This window comes from Notamacropus eugenii, chromosome 3 (genome assembly GCF_028372415.1).
Source record: "Notamacropus eugenii isolate mMacEug1 chromosome 3, mMacEug1.pri_v2, whole genome shotgun sequence".
Lineage (NCBI taxonomy): Eukaryota > Metazoa > Chordata > Mammalia > Diprotodontia > Macropodidae > Notamacropus > Notamacropus eugenii.
In genome coordinates, this window is record NC_092874.1 from 433538796 (window position 1) to 433559902 (window position 21107).

At 40.2% G+C, this 21107-nt stretch overlaps 1 protein-coding gene across 5 annotated transcripts in view; it reads right to left on the reverse strand.

The window, feature by feature from the left end:
• The window catches only part of ATG7 (autophagy related 7), a 242198-nt gene that overhangs the window by 93564 nt on the left and 127527 nt on the right, over positions 1-21107 (reverse strand). For 3 of the 5 annotated variants that reach the window (XR_011964697.1, XR_011964695.1, XR_011964696.1), the window contains one exon: positions 7706-14717. The exons of the other annotated variants lie outside the window; for them this stretch is intronic. The gene's annotated coding sequence lies outside the window, so the exon portion shown is untranslated. The remainder of the gene's footprint in view (positions 1-7705; positions 14718-21107) is intronic. 5 annotated transcript variants of the gene reach the window in all.

The window sequence follows — 21107 nt, forward strand, 5'->3', positions numbered from 1 at the left end:
CTATTAACAACCACATCAGAGAGCAAAATAAATGACCAATAGTAAGAGACTTTTAAATTAAAAGAACCATGAGGTTTCACATCATGCTCAACAATTTAGCAAAGACATCAAGACACGAAGTCAGTGTTGGAGAAACTATGGGAAGACAGGCACTGTAAGCAGAGCTGTGAATTGATCCAGCCATTCTGGAAAACAGTATGTTTGGGGTGGGGGGGAACTGACTAACACATCTACTTTCTCATCCAGTGATACGTCTGTTAGACATATGCCTCAAGGCCATTAAAGGCAAAAAGAAATGTCCTATAACAACCAAAATACTGACAAGCAGCAGTTCTTGTGGTAAAAAACAAACTGGAAACAAAGAGAGCCCATACTCATTGACTATGTAATAGATTAAAAAAGAACAGGGGAGAGGTTAATGGAGGACTAGACGGCAGATTGGATAAATGCCCACTGACTACTTGCATGAAGAGGATTGGTGCAAAGTGACAAGTATGAGGGATGTGGAGAACCACTGGAAGATTTGCATAAATTGATGAATTTGCATAAACTAAGCAGAACCAGAAAAGGAGTATGCACACTAACTGCAACAATGTAAACAAAGAGAGAAACAATATGAACCACACTATGTAATCTAAAAACCAACTTTAGTCCCAGAGAAGATTTAAGAAATGCACTTTTCTGCTTTAGTTGGAGATACTGGGGACTATGGGTATAGACTTCTTTAGGTGATATCAGATGACGTTGTCTTGGCTACTTTTGCTTAACTATTTGTTTGTTTATTACACTGAGAAAGGAAGGAGGAAATACATCCTTGGAAATAACTTCAACGTAAAAACAAACAGGATCAATGGAACTTTAAAAAAAGAAAAAGTAAACCAAATTGACAATTACTACGTTGCTACATGGACACAGATTACTAACGCAGGCATTTCCTAGGGTAAGTTCAACAGATCCTTTCCGTCTCTGGAAGTTTATTCTTTCTAGTAGTACTGAATATACCTCTGTGCCTTTGTTTAAGTCATTCCCTACGCCTGAAATGTCTTTCCTCTAAAGTCGATTATTGGAATCCTATCTGTTCTTCAAGATCGAGCTCAAATATTGCCTCTCTGAGATCTTGCCTGCGGCCTTCTGCCAAGGGAAATTACTTTCTTTACTCAGATTTTACAAAACACTGTGTATGCCCTTATCTACCTATGAATTATTTTCTACTGGAGTAATTTGTGTATAGGTCTTATATTTCCTATCAGTTTGTAAATTCAAGGTGAACAATGAACACATCTTATTTATTTCTTTATCCCCCCAGGACATTACGGTTAGGAGATGCAGGCGATAAATAGCCATGGAATTGAATTACCATCCAAAACAGATAGATGTCCATGAGAATACATAGAAGGCCAAAAAAGGCAAACAAAACAAATGGAACAACCAAGTAATGATCGGTACATAAAGTAAATATGGGAAATAAACTATTCATTATGCGATATTCACAAAAAGCTTTGGCTCAAAGGGTAGGAGGAGAGATTAACGCAGGGCAAGATGGCGCAATAAATGCCCACCAACTACTTGGGCAGAGAGGATTGTTGGAGATAGTGGGAGACTAGAAGGTGGAGTAACCATAATAAAAGCTCAAATAGAGTACTTGGAGGTTTTCTCATTTGATCTTTATAACAAACCACTGAGACAAATGCTACTGCTATCCTCATTTTACAGGTAAGGGAGCCAAGGCTAAGACAGGTGAAGTCACTTGCCAAGGGTCACACAGCTAACTGGTATTTGATGTTTTCCTGACTCCAAATCCTGGTCTCCAACTTTATATCAGATGACATCTAAGGTCATTTCAGTAATATATCTATTTTCCTACAGAGATGGGTGAAATGATGGGATTTGTGGGCCCTAAAGTGGACCTACTTATGAAGGTCTCTCCCTTTTAGAGTCATTCTCTTAGGCTATAGCATTGTTTTCATAAAGCCAAATCTGAAATACAAGTATATTCTCCAAGAGGGGAAGGTGAGTTGAAGTCCATCTTCCTCATTATCGCATTCCCACTCAGTAGTTAACCATATCACTTAACTGTCATTTGGAAAATGGAAGGGACTTATGGGATGAGGAAGAAGAAATATGTTTTTATATGGAGGGTGGGATATCTCTATGGCTGAAAAAGACAGAGCTAAAGTAAGAGGTACTGCTGGAGAGGGAGCAGCATGGGCAACCAGGGGTAGTGGAGGTCACTGGGTACCAGAAGACTAATATGGTGGGGAGCAAGATATGGTCCTGGGTATCCAGCCCCCGCCCTCTACTGCCAAATTTTGGCTGTGGGCAAGACATTCCTCTAATCATCAAAACTATCATCAACACTTATCAAGACAACTGGAAGTAACAACACTGAATTTAAAATGCTTTGTTTTCCCCCAGTGAAACCTTGCCATTCTACAAAGATAACTCAACCAAGTAGGAAGAGCATTAAGTCTTATAGTATACCCACTCACCATTAGAACACATGTTTACCAAACTGGCATCCATCTATGCTGCATTCTATTCCCATGAAGTCAAACACTTGGGGAATATTGAGAGAAACACCTTGTTGATTTCAATCTTAAGTCATCAGGGGGCCCTTACTTCATGGTACTGGATAGTGAGAAGACTGTCTTGTCCATGATCAGTTCATCAATGCAGAGGGAGTTATGGGACCAATATTCATAGTTTCCCATAAACGATTAGATGATTTTAAACATGGAAGACTTCTGAGGAGCAACTAAGTACAGTATTCATGAAGACGAAAAAGCCTTCAAGCTCCCTTCATGGTCCAGCTCTGGGGCCACCTCTTTCAAAAGGTCTTTCTCAGGTTCCTCCAGTGTTGGTGCCCCCTTCCCAAAGTCCCTTACATTTAGTTTGTATTTTCTTATATTTAAACATCTTGTATCCCCAACCCTCCCCACCCCAGTAGAATGAAAGCTTATTGAAGTCAGGAATTATCTTGGTTCTGTATTTATAATCCTTGTGCTTTGCACAATCTCCTCTTACTCTTTTCTAAACCCTCGGCAATCTGGTTGCCAACCTAATCAGTCAGCTGAAATGGTTCTCTCCTACGTTAATGAAAACTCTTCTTCTCACTCTACAGCATTTGACACCACTGATCACTCTCTCCTCCTGGATAATCTCTCATGACCCTATTGTCTCTGAGGAGTTCTCCTCCTACCTATCCTATTGCTCCTTAGTCTCTCTTGCTGTATCATCCACCCACATAACATCCACTAACTAGAGTATAACCTAAGGCTCTTTCCTGGGCTCCTCTTCTTGGTTCTATCTATATTCTTTCACTTGATGACCACATTAGCTCCCATGGGTTTGATTATTTTCTCTGTGCAAATGACTCCCAAATTATATAGCATGTCTGACTCTCTATAATCTCTATTTGAAGTTTTCTTGACAAAGTTACTGGAATGGTTTGCCATTTTCTTCTCCAGCTCATTTTACAGATGAGGAAACTGAGGAAGACAGAAGTTAAGTGATTTGCCCAAGTTCGCACAGTTAGTAAGTATTTGAGGCCAGATTTGAACTCGGGTCTTCCTGATTCCAGGTCTAGCATTCTCCACTGTGCCACCTAGCACCCCATATATATCTATTATGTGCCAGGCATTCAAAGAATGAAATAATTCCTACTCAAAATGAGCTTATATTTGACTGGGGGAGAAAAGCATATATAAAAAATGCATCCACCACAAACATAGTTAATAAATACATTTATATCTATACATTTATTCATTAAATACAAGGGAGAGGGAGGGCACTAGAAGTTGGAGTAAGGACTGGAAGATATATCACCTGGAGAAGAAGGTGCTTAAGCTGAATGTAACAGAAAAAATGGAATTCATGAGGCAAAGGTAAGGAAGAGTGAATCCCAGGCATGGCGGACTGCTGGTACAAAGACACAGACTCCCAGAAGATAAGAGTGTTGTGAATGAGGAATGGAGAGGCCAGTTGAGCTGGATGAGCTGAGAGGGAGGTAAAGAGGAGGTGTGAGAGGGGCATTAGGAGGGAAGGAAAGGTTTGGAATAGTTTAGGCCTGAATAGTGGTGAGGGTCCAGCTAACGTCTAATAGTCCATATAGTTGTGGGACTCTTTCCAGCTTTTTCAATGACTCATGAGTAGGAACAAAGAAGTCAGATGGGAGTAAGCCCAGGCTGAGGTTCGGACAGAGGTGAGAAGCAATGGGATAAGGGGATGAGGGCATTGAGCAGCAGAGAGGGTAGAGTTCAGGTGGCTAACCACTGGATTTAGGGTGCAAAGAGTAGAACAAATCAAAGTAAGGATAATGACCTGAGAGAGTACATGAAAAAGAAGCAAGAAGCAAAGGGAGAACTGAAACAACAGGAGCAAATGGTCAGACAGGAGAATGTCAAATTCTAACTGGGAAAGTGGACACTTGTGGCTAAGGGTGTGTGTGAGAGGGAGTAAAGTAATAGAGCTCACAGGATTGAAGGAAGTTGAAGAAATAAGAGGTTCAGGAGTTTTAGGGAACATTTCTATGGCCATTAAACTATCGGAGGATGAGGAGAGGACTTAGAGAGGAGAAGATGTTGAGCCATGTACTGAACTTCTTGAGGAAGAAAGAGAATAATGTGAGGGCCGGTACAGTGCAGCTAGCATAATTTGGATTGAGTGGAAGATTTTGCTTGTGTGGACTTCAAAAGAAGAAAGGTTACTGAATGAATATATTCAGCTCTAGTCTCTCCAGAGTTCGAATCCCACATGTCCAAGACAGATACCTCAGGGGATCTTTTCCCCAAACCCATCCCTCTTCTAAATACTCCTGTAACTATAGACAACACTACCATCATAAAGTCATCTAGGCTTGTAACTTCAGTCTCATTCTGGATTCCTCATTCCCATGCAGCTCACATAGCCAATCAGTTGCTAACCCTAAATGCTAAATCTTATCATTTCTATCTCCACATCTCTCCTACATGTGTACATATGTATATATATATACACACATATACATATATGTATGTATGTATGTATATGTCCACTTCTTTCCATTCATACAGTCAAAAACCCAGGCTAGGCATTTATTAGTTCTTGCCTTATTATTAGAATAGCCTCCTGATTGATACTTTCTAAAGTATCTCTCTACTTCAGTCCTTCCTCCACAGATGCCAAAGTGATTTTCCCCATGTGTAGGTCTGGCCTTTTTAGCCCACATTCAGTACATTCCAGAGACTCTCAATGGCCTCCAGGTTCTATTATAAACTTTGTTTGGCATTTAAATTTCTTCACAAACTGACCTCTGTGTACATTTCCAGCTTTCTGGAAAACTCTTCAATGGACTCTCTGGTCCATTCCCATTAATCTATATACTCATATTCACAGATTACACTATTTCTCATCTCCATGCCTTTGTTCTAACTGGCCCCTCCATCCCCCACCCCGGGCCTGGAATGCTTTCCCTCATTACCTCAGCCTCTTTGAATTCCTAGTTTTCTTCATGAAATGCCCTCCTGGAGCTCAAGGAAGTATTTGACTTTTGTCTGTGTATCCCCAGCACCTGACAGAGCATTCGACACACAGTCAGTACTTTAAAAAGTTCTGGTTGGCTGACTGAATCTCAATCCAAAGGAATGACTCTTCAGTGGTGGAATTGCAGAGTGGAAGATCATGGAGAAAGATATTTTGGGGGCAGGTGGCTCTGCTAGATGATACATGTAGGCTGCTACTTATCCCACCTACATATAAGGCTGGCCTTGCAACCAAGCACTTAACTACTGGGATAGAAATGGCACTCATGAGGATGGAATGATTCAGCCCCACTGAAGTCACTTAACTCCTTTTGCCCTCATGAATACAGTAGTAGGTTGCATAGTCCTATAGAAGGTAGTGATAATGTGCAGAAGCAGGAGAACAATTTATACAGTAACAGCAGTATTACAAAAAACAACAACTTTGAAATACTTAAGAACTGTGATCAAGGCAATCAATGATCAACCAAAACTCCAGATTCCAGAGGACTCACGATGATACTACCCACTCCAAGCAGAAAGTGAGGGATTCAAGATGCAAAATAAAGCTGTCTGTTAGTGTTGTTTTGGACAAAGCCAATGTGGGAACTGGTTTTTTTTGACTATGCATATTTGTTACAAGGGCATTATTTTTCCTTCTTTTTAATTGGGGAAAGGAAAAGGAGAAAAGGTGGATTTTAATTCTTTGAAAAAATAAAATAAAATTTAAAGATTAATTTGTGATGTTTCATAAAAAATGATTTGCTAAGAATCTAGGAAAACATTATTTACAGAATGCCCATGATCTACAAGCTTAGTGGGACATGGATGGTGATACGGATTAGATTCATAAATTCCCTTTCAAAAAAGGAAATATGGTTAATGTGACATGACTTGTCACTAACAAAGCCATAATGGCACTTTGTAATCACAAATTCCTTTTTGGGATCTTCACTAACCATCTCTTTGATGATCTGTGCTACTGGTACATACTTTGCCTACTTCTCTCTCTAAAAAGAAAAGAAAAGGAAGAGCTCAAATCCTCATTCGCACTCTACTCCATCTCACCGCTATCCTCCATCAACCTCTAAATATCACTGCCAATAGCTCAGTAATTATATCTGCTGGTCTCTGTCTATTTGACTCAATGATACGTCCTACATTCTGGTCACAGAAATAAGAGATCTTATCTAATCCAAACTGCTTCTTCCACAAAGAAGGAAAACAGGTTCACAAAGGTAAAGCGATTTCCCCTGGATCACAGAGGGAGCTTGCAGCAGAGCTAGGTCTCTTAACTTCTAGTTCACTTTCCACTCAACTATGTGTATGTCTTATTCACCACCTTGAAGAGACTATAATTTTTAAGATTTTTTTTCAACATTTCCACCTGCACCAAGCACAGAACTGCTAAATCCATGATACTTGTTAAGTAACTGGTCTGGTAAGGTAGGTCAAGAGCATGACGACATCTAAAACACGATGCCAATACAGACAGCACCTCTGATGGAGGCCATGTGCAGCCAGCCTGACACTCTGTTGACAGTATTTCATGCTTGTATGAAATACACAGACATATTCACACCCAAACGGTGCTTTAGGTTTGCCAGTAATTTCCAGTGCTTCTCACTGTGTAGATCTCTTTATATGTGCCTGAGCTCTAAAAATAAACACAGCTGTCAAGAGAAAGCAGAAGCAATTCATCGGATAGTTAAAATGTGAAGATTAACACACGCTTGCTGGCTCAAGACCTTCAAGAAATCGGTCCAGGATGAAACAAAATAGGACTAGGATGGGGAATGAATTTGAATATACTTAAATATGTAAAGCATAGCCTTTGTCCTTCCTCATGTTCCTGCTACTCATAACGGTTACATGTGCCACAGCCTCACCTCTGTGGTGTGAAGAAACTCTCCATGCATGGGTCAGTAGGGCTGTGTTGTCAATGGAGTTCCCATAAATCTGCTCTCAAGCCATCGCTTACTGACGATATGTCATGGTGTAACCACCTGCAACCTGGTTTAATTGTACTCAATCATGAGAAAACATCAGAAAGGAAGAAAGGCAGACAACAGGAATCTAACAAGATTGGGCAGATACACACTTCAACATTTCTATCTTCTACCCACACAATACTTTACATCAGAACTACAAATCTGCAGAGTTTGGGGGGGCGGAGCCAAGATGGCGGAGTGAAAGCAACGACTCACCTAAGCTCCTGGACAAACTCCTCTGGATATCTCTGAAAGGAGAATCTGACCAGACTTTGGAGGTGTAGAATCCAGTGGGTGACAGACGTTAACAGATTCGGAGCCCAGGTTGGACTGGAAGGTCCACGGGAAGGATCTGTTCTGCGGGAGTAAGCCCCCAGTGCACAGCGCAGCGTGGTCAGCGCAGCAGGGCGGAAGGGACCTGAGAAACCGGAGAGTGGCGGGCGAAACCAGCGGAGCAGGAGACAAGCCAAACCGAGCCGGTGAGAGCTGCTGAGCGCCAGATATCAGCGCAGCAGCCCTTGAAACCTTCAGCCTGAAGACTAAACTTCGGTAAGTCACCTATTGGAACTTCTGGGAGCTAGGATGGCGGAGTGATCAAATCTGCAGAGTTTGAAAAGATCTAAAAACAAATAAATTCGTTCTCCTTGCAGAGAAAATATTCTAAATGTGAGTATGGGGCACAAACTCAAGAGTTCTTTAGGAGCACATTCTTTTTTTCAGGGTACTTGTTTAATCTGTAACATCTTTATCATAAAGAATGTTTTAGTGGTAGGAAAGTACCAACGATGTAGAACTCTGTGTACCCCATATATTTAATTGTGAGCATGCATATACTGGATGATGTAAGGTATCATGGACTCTGACTGGTACCCTGAAATTTGGGAGGGCTACAGAAACATAATTTATTGGTCCCTAAATATTTGTAGAAACACATTTTGTGGCAGGCAAAAAATTGGGGCCCATCAATTGAGGAAGAGGTTAAAAGTATTGTATGTACATATAATGGAATATGACGATATTGTAAGAAATAAGGAATATGAAGAATTCAGAGAAGCATGGGAAGAGATGGATGAACTGATACAGAGTGAAGTAAGCAGAGCCAGGAAAACAAAATGCACAATAACTTAAAATGAATTAAAAGAACAAAAAAAAAAATCTTCACAATGCAACTGTAATGGCCAAACTTGCCTCCGAAAAAAGAACACGCATCTCCTATCTACTTTGCAGAGATAAGGGACCCTGGATGTATAACACTGCATATACTCTCAGAATCAACAGATGTACTTGTTAGTTTTGTTGAACTGCTTTTTCCCCTTGTTTTTATTCTTTGTTAAAAAGGATGGATCTCTGAACAGATGAGAGATATATCTGGAAATGAAGGTGAAGAAAAATCATAATTTTTTAGTTAAATGCTTTTAAGGCAAAAAAAATAAAAAATGAAAGTGACATATTTTAATTCCAACAAAGTAGTACCAACACTGTACACTGTACAATCTAATCTCTGCAGCCATTTACTATGGTCTTCATTTAAATAGAGATAGCTAATATATTCATTGTGCTTTTGGAGCTGCTTGATAGGCTGTTCTGGGCCACAGAACTCCCATATAAGGAAGCTGGTCTAAGTCAAAAAGTATGTCCCAAGTAGAACACCTGGTTCAGCCTTCAGATCTCTGGTGCTGTCCTCTATTTCAAATGGTCATCAGTGCTTAGTAACTGCTTATTGGATTTGAGTGCTCTTGGAAGCGCACTTTCTGTTCACCGGTTACTAATCTTTCTGCAGAGTACAACTGGCTTCAAATAATAGTTGCTGTTTAAAAAGAAATTAGGATTTCTAAATGATTTGGAAGTTAAGCATTCCAAAGGATCCTTGCTCAGTGGGATGTAGTTTTCTAGTCAGTGTTTTCTGTTAACGCAGAGGCTTTTTGGATTTCAAATAAGAATTTGTACTAAATCCAAATGGTTAAAAATAATTTGCTAAGAACCTTCCTAGGCAAAATGAAACCTAAGAGCTTTTTGAGTCTTGTCCAGTCATACCTCAAAGATAAATGGGACTTGAAAGTCATGTTCTTTGCGAGCTAAAATCCTGAGTCATACTACTGACCTCGAATCTCCTCCTGTCAAGGGCCAAATCTTGCCATTAAAAGCTTACTAAGCAACAGTTCCCTTTTTGGTAAATAAAAAGGTAATAGTAAGAACAGAGGTATTTGTACACTCAAACATCTTTGAGCAATCAAACATTGTCAATTTCTCATTCAGATGCTGTGCTATGAATTTAGCAGTGATACTCAAAGAATGAATTTTTTTAAAAGACAAAAACCTTGCATAGTATAATAGCAAATATTGTAGAACTATAGATTTAGAGAATGGAAGGGGCCTTAGAGACCAGTGAGCCCAACACCTTCATTTTACAAATGAGACAATTGAGGTAGAGGTTAAGTGACTTGCTTAGGGTCACACAACTGGTAAGTATTTGAGAGGCAAAGTCTGAATTTGGGTCTTACTGACTCCAAGTCCAATGCCCTATCCACTATACCACGCTGCCACTCAATACAATATATGAAAAGGGGGAAATTTCAATAGAGAAATGTGAAAGTCTGCATTGTTTATCAAAATGAGAAAAATAGTCCTTTGTTCACTTTTTAGAAAAACACCATAAGGTAAAGAGTTGAGGTGGGAATGTCCCAGCCTCAGATGCTAAAATGGAAATCCAACAAGCCACCATCCTGATTCCTCAAGAAGTTGAATTTGTCTTTTTTCTCAGAAAACAGGCAGTCTTTCAAGGAATTCAGAAAAGTGAACGGAAGTGAGTAGCTATGATGGTTTTCTGCCAAACAAATGCTCTCGTTTTTCTCAATGCAACTTGAACACAATACCCAATTCATCCTTAGCAACTAAGCATCCTGGAGCTTGCTGAGGAGTTTTCTCAGTTTCCCCATGGAGTTTCCAAGGTTAAGTGAGAAAAGCATTCTTATGTTTTACCCAGGACAACAACAACAAAAAAAAAAGTCATAAATCCTTCAAGACTCTGGCAAGACTTTTAATCCACAGTAATCACACTTCCTTGTAGAACTAGTCTTGTGATGTCTGGAGTAGCGTCTCGCTACAGTAACGACAGTCTGAATGTTCTGGGTTCTTCCTTACATGCCCAGAATATTAATTAGTTTTTCACACTTCAGGTTCCCCATCTAAACCAGATATACTGATTAGGATTCAGACTCACCAGACAGAAACAGAACTGAATTTTATAGCCCTTGTGTAGCATGTGGTTACATAGGATGTGCCTGATTCAAGAATACTTAACCAACAAGAAAAATTACAGAAGATAAAGAAGCCCACAAAAAAGTCTCCTAAGTCACTCACTGGTGAAGTGATTATCTATACATAGATAGGAAGTCCCTTATTCTAGAATACATGGTTCACAGCAGGTGAGAAGAATTACAAAGGGACAACAGAGGAGTCACTCAAAACAAGTTAAGCTTCATTATGAGGTTCCTGAGAAGTTAAAAGTTTTCTCAAAAATAAAGAAATTCTCCAAATCCTCAGATTTTTTTTGGAAACCGGCAAAATATCCCCATGGAGAGAGAAAGGGTTCGTGGTTCATCTGGACACACTTGGTTCTTACTTTGCTCCAGGAATTTCTGAAGATATTCAAAAACATCAACACCAGTGAACATTTCCAGTGATTTTGTGGACAAATGGGAATTCTGTTGTCTCCTGTTTAAAAATGAAAAAATCCTTTTTCTACCTTTAACTTAGCCACAGATAGCTTGAACCTACTCTGGTGCTGGCCTGGCTTGGGGCAGCTGTTTGCTGATTTGAGGTGAATTACAAACTGAAGTGGGCTCATTTGTAGAAATGAATTTCAACGTAGTAAAATCATGGAGGCTGTACTCCTATGCATCAGGCAAGACTTAAGATCTGCTACAATGAAATGTCTTCTGCACAAGTGTGTCCTCACAAAGAAGAGAAAATCAACTACAAAGTTAAGAAATGAACTTGAATTTGACTTAATAATTTATATTTATTGAGTTTTTAATAACTCTGAGAGGTGAGTATTATTAGCCCCACTTTACAGGTAAGAAGATTGATATACAAAGAGGTCAATGACTTGCCCAGGATCATCCGAAGAAGATAAGAGGCAGAATTAGAGCTCAACCTTCAAGACTAATAGTGCTCTTTTCATCACACCTCACCTCCTCTGATATACATGGCATACATGGCCTGAACAAGACCTTAATAGTGTCCTCTATTATGTCCTCTATATTAAGAAATATTCTGCAAGATGGATGCCCCAAGTCCTTGCTGTAAGTGTTATTCTGCCTTTTCCCTACCTGGGAAACAATGAAACAATAAATGAATTCACCAAGCAAGCATTTCTGACCCCTCCAAAGTCTGTTCCTAGACTGTTCTGAACACCCTCATGAAAGCCCTATCCCCTGCCTGGGTCACATGGCAGGGGACTTTCACGTGGCATTTCCTGCTCAGAACAGAAAGCCCAGTTCTCTGCTTCATGTCTGTAATTACCCACAGTTTTCATCCTCCTGGGCATCAAAAGCTAAGCTGTACCTTTCACTTCAAAGGGGCAGCTGATCATACCCAGTGATTTACTGAATTCTTTAAAGCCATTCACTGGCATCAAACTCAATATGTGCCAAACAAAACTCTTTCACATCAGCCCTTTCCCCTTACAGCCTTCCCCATCACCATGGAGGCCATCCCCATCTCCCAGGCATCTAGGCTCACCACCTCAGTGTCAGCCCTGCCATTACTCACGCTCATCTACCCCACTCACCCAGTCCATGTTTCTAACTTTACAACTTCTCTCATATAGCTCTCAAGTCCCATGGCTACTGCTCTAGTTCACACCTTCATTATCTCTTGCCTAAACTGATGCCAGATACTTCTAAATGATCTCCCCCTCCAATCTATCCTTACTCAGTGGTCAAGGGGACTTTTCTTCTGACCATCACCCCCTCTTCCCTCTCCAATGACCCCCAGTAGCTCCCAATCACTTTCAGGATCAAAAATAGATTATTCTGGTTAACATTCCATATGACCTGAGCAAATCTTACCTTCTCAACTTTCTGACAACTTACCACCCCCTACATGCGCTGTATGATCCAAGTACAATAAACTACTTGCAGTTTTTCTAACCTACTTCTACATCTGCCTATGAAATGCCTACCTTTTCACAGGATGTCCTTCAGGCCTAAAGTACTCTGCCCCCTTATCCTGACTGCTTTGGTCTCCCTAATTCCCTTCAAGGTTTAAATCCCAACTTGTATAGGAAGATTTCCCAGGACAGACTACCTTCATCTGCTCTGTATCTTCCATGTGCCCTGTTATTTACATGTTATCTCCCCCATAAGAAGGTATGTTCCTTGAAGGCCACGACTTCTTTTGGACTTTCTATGAATTTCTAGTGCTTAGTACAGTGCCTGGAAAACAGTAAGTGCATAATACATGCCTGCTGACTGATGCAAGCTCTTTCCTGGAGATTTAATCAATGGGGAGAAAGAGGCACTGGGAACTCTGCTATTTCCCAGTCATGGTATATTCAGAGGTCTTTGCTCAAAATGGCACAGCAGCATTGTACACCATCACCTGAGGAGACAAACACTGAATGGCAGCCTTTTTCTAGAGTCTAAGGTCAATACCACCGGGGCTATGTATCAGTTAAAACTAGGGAAAATCAACAGCTCTTTCTTAAATAAAAATTTATAAAGAGAAGTAGAGAAATTAGGAAAAGATGACATCAAAACAGAACAAAATTCTGACAAAATGTCAGAATTTTACAGGTTCCAGTCACCCTTCTATGTAGCACACGTAAGAATCTTTTCTTTTGAAGCGTATCTACTAAATGCCACTTTATCTTGCCTGACAGACATATATGTATGTATGTATGTATTTATATTGGGAAGGCATGGCATACATCATAAATCTATGGTGAGTAAATAATTGTACCAGACTGAAATAAAAGTTTGAGACAAAAACACAAGGAATGGTGCAGACAGTAAATCCTGGATTAGATGATTCTCGAGGAGCTACACTCCTCTCTCAGTAGGATGAAGGCTTTTAGGGGGTGAGAACTGTTCATGTTGGTAAGCTCTTGTATTTGCCTTAGAGACTTACACATGGTCAGCATTAATAAATGACTAAGGAACTGAACAGGCAAAATTGATATGCACACTTTAAAATTAAACTGCAAAGAACAGAACTTCATAGCTTCAATGATAATTATCTTTCACTTTTGGGGAATTGCAATATTTGTTTTTATTGATGGAAATTACCGTGCTTAGAATAACAAAGATTTCTTCTTTCACAGAATTTCAGGACTTTACTAGATGAATAAATAAACAAACCTAAAATCACCAGCTCTTCACCAACCAAGGGCCCAAGGAAATACCAGCATCTTCTGCATGTATTGCTTCTGGGGCCCTCAATTTGCTCTGGCACTCCAGAATTGTTCCATATATTCCATCAAGTAGGACTATTGTGAATTGTACTTTTTTCATGAACTTAGCTCAGTCTCTTTGTTAGACATGATTTGTGTCTTAATTTATAATATCACTGCACTTGCCTGTAATAAAAAAAAGTTGAATTCTTCTCATTCAGGTTTTCAACAGATCAGATCATCTTTCTGGACATCATTCTGAATTACAGCTTTGCACTCATTTCAAAACAGATACAACTACACAAAGAAAGCCTTGAGCTGGTCAGGTTGGTCAAGAGTAACTGTTGAGGGCTAGGATGGAGCGCGGTGGCAAGTTCAGGCTAGAACTTCGAAAAAACCTGTTCTCTGAGACTGTGCTCAATATCATCCAGAATTGCTGTCCAGGCCGCCCCCCCCTCCTCCCATGTTGCTGTCTCTGTGAGATAAAGAAGAGAACTATAGGATACAAGGGATATGTAAAACAGACGATGCCCTTTAGGCTAACATTCTTTAAGACAATGAGACTGGCCAAATTACTACCAGGAGAGATGAGTAAATTGTCATATGGACTTGCAGTTTCTGTCTTTAAAAACCCAGACCCCCGGACCAATAAATGGAGTTGTCCTATCTTCTCCTGCATGCCCATATCTTTCTTCTTCACCTCATCGAGCCACGTGGGGACACAGCAAAAATGATCATTTACATCAATCTTTCTCCAACTAGGCCTCATCTTGGATAGTTAATGCTCATAAAACTCTTGTAGGAAAGATGAAGGCTGTGATATCTAGAAAGCCCCTGAAAGAAATAGGCAAGAAAGGGCAATTAATTAGCCACTCTACAGTTGGTATCAAAATTCAAAAACCAGAGCTTGAGAGTCATCTTCTCTCTTACCTTCCTTGGAAGAAAGGCAGGAAGGAAATGTTTTAAAAAGTCTTCAAAAAATAAGGCTTTTCTTAAGGTTTTCTTAAGGAAACTTGATAGTCTCAGGTGTGACTTTTCCATAAATGCAAGTAACTTCCCCTATTATTAATATAGGCTACATCTTTTTTTTTTTTTTTTTTTTTTTTTTTTAAGGTTTAGCTTTTAAACAAAAATTTTTTCCTGTGGTGGTTGTTCAGTTATGTCTGACTCTTCATTACCCCATTAGGGGCATCCCTGGCAAAGATGCTGGAATGGTTCACCACTTCCTTCTCTAGCTCATTTCAAAGATGAGGAAACCAAGGTAAACAGGGTCAAGTGACCTGCCCAGGGTAAGTAAAGCCAGTAAATGTCTGAGGCCAGAGTTGATTTCATGAAGATGAGTGTTTCTGATTCCAAGCCCAGTGCACTATCCACTGCACCACCTAGATGCCCTTCCTTTGTTGTTTAAACATTTATATTGTTGTTAATGTTTTCATGACCCTTTTTGGGGTTTTCTTGGCAAAGATAATGGTTTGTTATTTCCTTCTTCAGCTCATTTTACAGATGAGGAAACTGAGGCAAACAGGGTTAAGTGACTGTGCCCAGGGTCACACAACTAGCAAATGTCTGAGGCCAGACTTGAATTCTTAAAGATGAGTCTTCTTGATTCTAGGCCCTACACTCTATCCACTGTACCACTTAGCTGTCTATTTAAAAAAAAAATTATCATCCTGAAAAGGAAGTAAGGGAAAGAAAAAAGCATTTATCAAGTCCTTACTATCTGCTAAATGCTGTACAAAGCACCAGGAATGCAACTAATAGAGTAAAACAGTATCTGCTCTCAAGCAGGAGTCTCATGACAATAAAAATAACAACTAACATTTTACACAGTCTTCTAAAGCTTTCAAAGTACTTTGTGGATATTATCTCCAGCAAGTATGACAACAACCTTATAAGGCAGGTAATGCAGGTTTTTATTATTCCCATTTTCCAGATTAGGAAACTGAGGTTAACTGCTTCACCACTGGGCCCATAGTGTGAGAGGTAGGGGGCAAGAAAGTCCACATCAACTGTGAAGAAAACATTCCCCACAAAAAGATGACAGATTCTCCTATGATACTAATAACATAAACAATTAAAATGTAAAGTTTCTAAACTGCACAAGAACTTTATGAAGACTCTGCCTAATAAAGACTCTTTGGGGAGCTCATAACTGAGGTGGATGGATTTCCTCTGGATTAAATGATTCTAGAGTCATCTGATCTTTACCTTACTTTTTTTTTTTTAAAGTGAGTTACTAACTGGCTTCAGCTGAGGCGGGGCCTCTCCACCACTGCTCGAGGCTTGAATCCGGGAGCCTCCTTTCTCTCCCTGGTCACAGACTGAATATTCAGCCCTTGGAGGTCCTGATAAGCGTGTGCACTCAGGCAGAGTCAGCCAACCCAGAGCAGGGCCTCCCGACTGCCAACTCACACAATGTATGTGCGACGGTGTCTGTTTTCACAAGTGCTACTACTTCGAGGGAGATTGTTTGTGGGCAGAGTGACTCATGGGAGAATTAAAAGAATCTACCCCATCTAGAAGACAAAGAGTTTGAAACCTCATGGAACTAAGCAAGAAGAGTTCTCCCAAACAAGTGCAGTAGACAGACTCCTTTTGCCTCCCCAGGCCTTTCTAGCTCTTCTCTCTCTTATTAAAGAACACAGGGGAATGTTGCTTTTGTTAGACTGAGGGGAAACATGCACTAGGGAAATCTGAGCAAGCAGTAGACTTCCACGAGAACTCTTCTTTGCACTACCTTGAAATTTCCTCTGCTTGCTCTTGGGGAGGAAAAAACTCAGAAATCAGTGGACACAACTTTCCTCTTGTCAATGACCAGCTAGTGGAAATGGTCAGTACTTAGATTAGAGTATGCCCATGGGTCAAGGAAAACTATTCTCTAACAGGCCTCATCATGAATATGAACATCTCTAAGTTTTATCAACTTCAAAATGAGGACACTAATTTCCTTGCTTTGTCCAGAGAGCTATTTTTAAGGATAAAATCTGAGCACTTACATGAAAGGGCTTATTAAACATAAGGAGATTTTACACAACTGTAGGTTACCATTTCAGCTGTCCTCATGTGGGCCTTCTAAAATTGGTTATGAGGGTTGCTGAACAAAAATAGGTCAAACATTCCAGATGTGCAGATCATGGGATCTTATATTAAGAGTCTGAAAGGACCCGAGAGGTCATCTAGTCCAGCTCCTTCAGTTTCTAGAAGAGGAAAGGGAAGCTCCGAGAGGTGCAGGGCTTGGTCATGGTCACACAGGTTGTAACCAGTGGGGTCAGAATTCAAATGCAGCTCCTCTGACTCCAAATCTCCCTCTGGGAATACACTGTATTTTATACAGTAATGAGATGATGGCCATTTTGTTTCTAAGACATTCCTTAGTTGTTAATGAGAGCTCAGAGACATACACACACACACACTCACATACACATGTAGATATGTAGATATGCACATACAAGCACACGTTAAACTTATATATTGTTAGGTTCCCTCTACTGACTTGCACTTATTACCTGGAACAGCTTAGCATCTGGGTTGACTGTCCCTCAAGTAGTGAATGCTCCTCCTCTTCATCTCTGCCTCCTGGCTGGTCCCACAGGAAATCCCATCTTTTAAAGGAAGTCTTTCCCCATCCCTCTGAATTCAAGTGCCTTCCCTCTGATGATTTTTTTCAGTTTATGTTATACACAGCCTGTTTGTACAGAGTTATATGCATAGCGTCTCCCCGACTAGATTACCAGCTCCTCCAGGGCAGGGACTGCCCTTGATCTTTTTGTGTGTCCTTAGAGCTTAGGATAATGCCTGGCCCTGGGAGGGACCTGCTACCTGCTTACTGACTGACTGACCTTGCCAGCTCAGAGCCCATTCCAACCATCAGTCCCTTGAGGTACTCCCACAACAGAGAAGGGATCATGTGCTCTTTTCACCTCTCTCACCTCTAAGTCAATATTCTTCTCATGGCAAAAAAATCTCTCCATCCCCCTACAGACTCAACATCTCTGTTATTCTTGGATGCGAAACCTTGATAAAGGTTCAAAATGACATTCTCTACAAGTTCATTCACTACCTCATATAAATCTATTAGTAGAGTAAGAATGATTACCCCTCTCAAAAGTCATGCTGCCTTTCCCTCTCTAAAAGACATTTGCTTACACAGCGACTGCTTTACACCAAAGTGCTGCACAGAGCACACATTTCACCCCATGAGGGATGCACTAGAGGGTTATTATCCCATTTAACAGATAAGGAACCTGAGGCTCAGAAAGACGAGACGACTTGCCAATCCTAGTCAACAGCAAAGTTAAGAACCCAAATCAAGGTCTTTGGAGATTCCCCAAAACAATGTGCTTTCTACTTCTCCTCCCCAACCTTAATGCCTCTGAATAACTTTTGCCCTTGTATCTTTAGCATGTAGCAGTGCCTAGAACACAAAAGTTACTTAATAAATGGTTCTTAATTGAATGATGGCAATCATACTGGCAATAAACTAGCTCTCTGGGTTAACGACCATCTATACTGTAAAGACGGGGTGATATGCCATTTGACCTTAGTCTCATAATTTCCTTTGAATTCCTCTGAAACTTCCAAACGGATCCTACCCAGTTCTGGTCCTGAAGACCTGAGTATATCTAGAATGTTAGTTGGGCTGAGAATATCCTGTACATTTACCTCTGTTTGGTCCAGTATCTCTGTGGCTGGCCCATTTCAAAAGATACTGTCCTTCACATCTTCTTCAGTAAAGACAAGGCAAAGAATCCAACAAATCACTTTTTATTTCTGAGCCCAAGGTCATTCAGTGATGCCAATAAATTTCAGGCAGTCTTTTTGCTTCTGATGCATTTAAAGACTTTCTTTGGAGAGCCTTGCAAAGTACATTTGAGAATTTTTTTTTGGCTACTTAATTTCCAGTCTATACCTGATGGGCCTCACTTTGTGGGCTTCTCTGTTCTTATTCAGGAAATCTTTTCATAAAAAAAAAAAAAATCACTAACCATGGCACACATTTTTCCTAGGCTTCTATTTTGGTGTTTTAAAATGGACTCCAGGCTTCCTGTGGGTTATTGACATTTTTATTTCATTTTTAATTTCTTTCCATTTTTTTCCCTCAGCGATTAGCCACATTTTGTCATAGTTCTTTTGAAAATACAGGAAGATTGAATTTCTCTCCTTCCCCCCAACCCCTCCCTTACCCCTGCCACCTTCCTTGTCAGTGTTTTGGATAACTCTTCATTGTTAAAGCAAGACTCTATGAGAGCTTAGGAAGGAGTCTGGATGCTGACAATGAATGGTTGAAGAAGCTTAGAGGGTGTAGTTTGCAAAGTACAAGATTGAAGAGGCCTTATCAAGTGGAAGGAGATTGGTTCCATAATACTCCAGTGGGGCAGACTGAGGACCATAGGATAGGACTTACAGAGATGGAGATTTTGACTGGTAAGAAACAATTTTCTAACAACAGAAAGTGCTGTCCAACAATGAAGGTGCCGTTTTGGGAGTTCTGAGTTTCCTTTCATGGGATATACTTAAGCAGAGGACAGAAAACACATCTGCCAGAGATGGTGATAAAGAGAAGTGTACACAGTGTGGGACATCGAAGAGGATGACCTGGGAGGTCCCTTCCACTTCAAGAATTCTATGAATCTCTATTTCATTGTTTCCATAAACACTTGAGCTGGGTGTTTATAACTGATAGCACCACAAGAAGGGCCATTAAACTCATGATTCTTGAAAATCAGAATGAAGCCTGTCCTGCAGCCAGGGCCAATAATCCCTCAGGCTAATTACTTAGATCTTTCTTGAAAAGCTAGTTTAAGCTTCCAGAGTCCAAATGAAATCCACAGTCAAAGGGACAAAAATACACGGCATCCTCTGCTCTGTTCCAGGGTTATTGAGTGAAATTCTGAAGTCCTGGTATCTCAGACATATAAAGGTCAACAGGAAGAAAGGTAGAAATACCTTCAAGATGATGATCCAGCAAAAGAGACCAAGAAGGAGTGGTCAGACAGGCATGAAGATAACAAGGAGACAGTGAGATCATGAAAATCTCAAGGGAAGAGATTGTCAAGACAAAGGTGATCAACCATGTCAAGGTAGCAGAGTTTAAGGAGGAGGAAGACCAAGGAAAGGGTATTGGATTTAGCAATTGTGAGACCATTAGAAACTTTGAAGGGGGCAGTTTTGGTTGAAAAAGTAGGTTGGAAGCCATAGAAACATAAGGAAAGAAAGAAAGTAGAAGCATTAATTGTAGATAGTCTTCTCAAGAAATTTAGTCACAAAAGGAGGAAATAAATGGGATCATACTTTGCAGGAATGGATGGATCAAGTAAGGATTTCCTGAGGATGGAGGAGACACGGATGTCTCTGTAGGTAGTAGTAAGCATCCAATAAAAAGAGAGTTATTTAAGACAAGTGAGAGAGTAAGGATGATAAAGGGTCAATCTGCTGGAGAAGCCAGAAAGGAATGGAGTCACTTGTGCACGCAGAGGGCTTTGCCTTGGCAAGGAAAAAGATCAATTCTTTATGTGAAACAGGAGTAAGGGAAGAGATAATAGAAATGGCATTTGAATGATAAATCCCTTTAACATATGCCTATGTCTCTCATTTAGCATTTGCTTATTCCTTGGCAGTTTCTTATATCTATGTCTTATCTTTTTTCAGAGTTTGACAATATCTTTTTTGAATGTTAGTTTCTTCATCTGTAAAATGAGGAAAATACAGGGTGTTTCAAAAGTCTGGGTACAATTTAAAGCTATTAAAACACCTGGTATTTGTACTAAGTACTGTTTAGGGTTGTTATGAAAAAAAGAATTTTGAAAACTGTAACAATACATGCATACATACACACACATTACACAAATTATACTTGCTCAGGGAGATTATGATGCCTAAGTGTATATGTGTGTGAATACTTGTACGTGTGAGCTGTTAAAACTCTCCCTTACTTCTCTTAGAATCTTCCCCAGTACAAAAAAGAGCCTTGCAAGTGGCATGCGGAGTCAGGGCACCTGGCTCTCAGTCCAGATCTGCTACTTCCTGTGTGGCTATAAGCAAGGCCTTTAACTTCTTGAGGTCTCAGTTTCTTCATCTCAAAAATGAGGAAAGTAGACGAGACAGTCTCTAAGGTTTCTTCCAATTTAAACCTATGTTTCTATCATGTATTTTACCAATAAATAGAAAAGCAGCTGTGGGAAATGTGGTCACTGATTATACCCAGATCAATGGAGACCTGCAGAA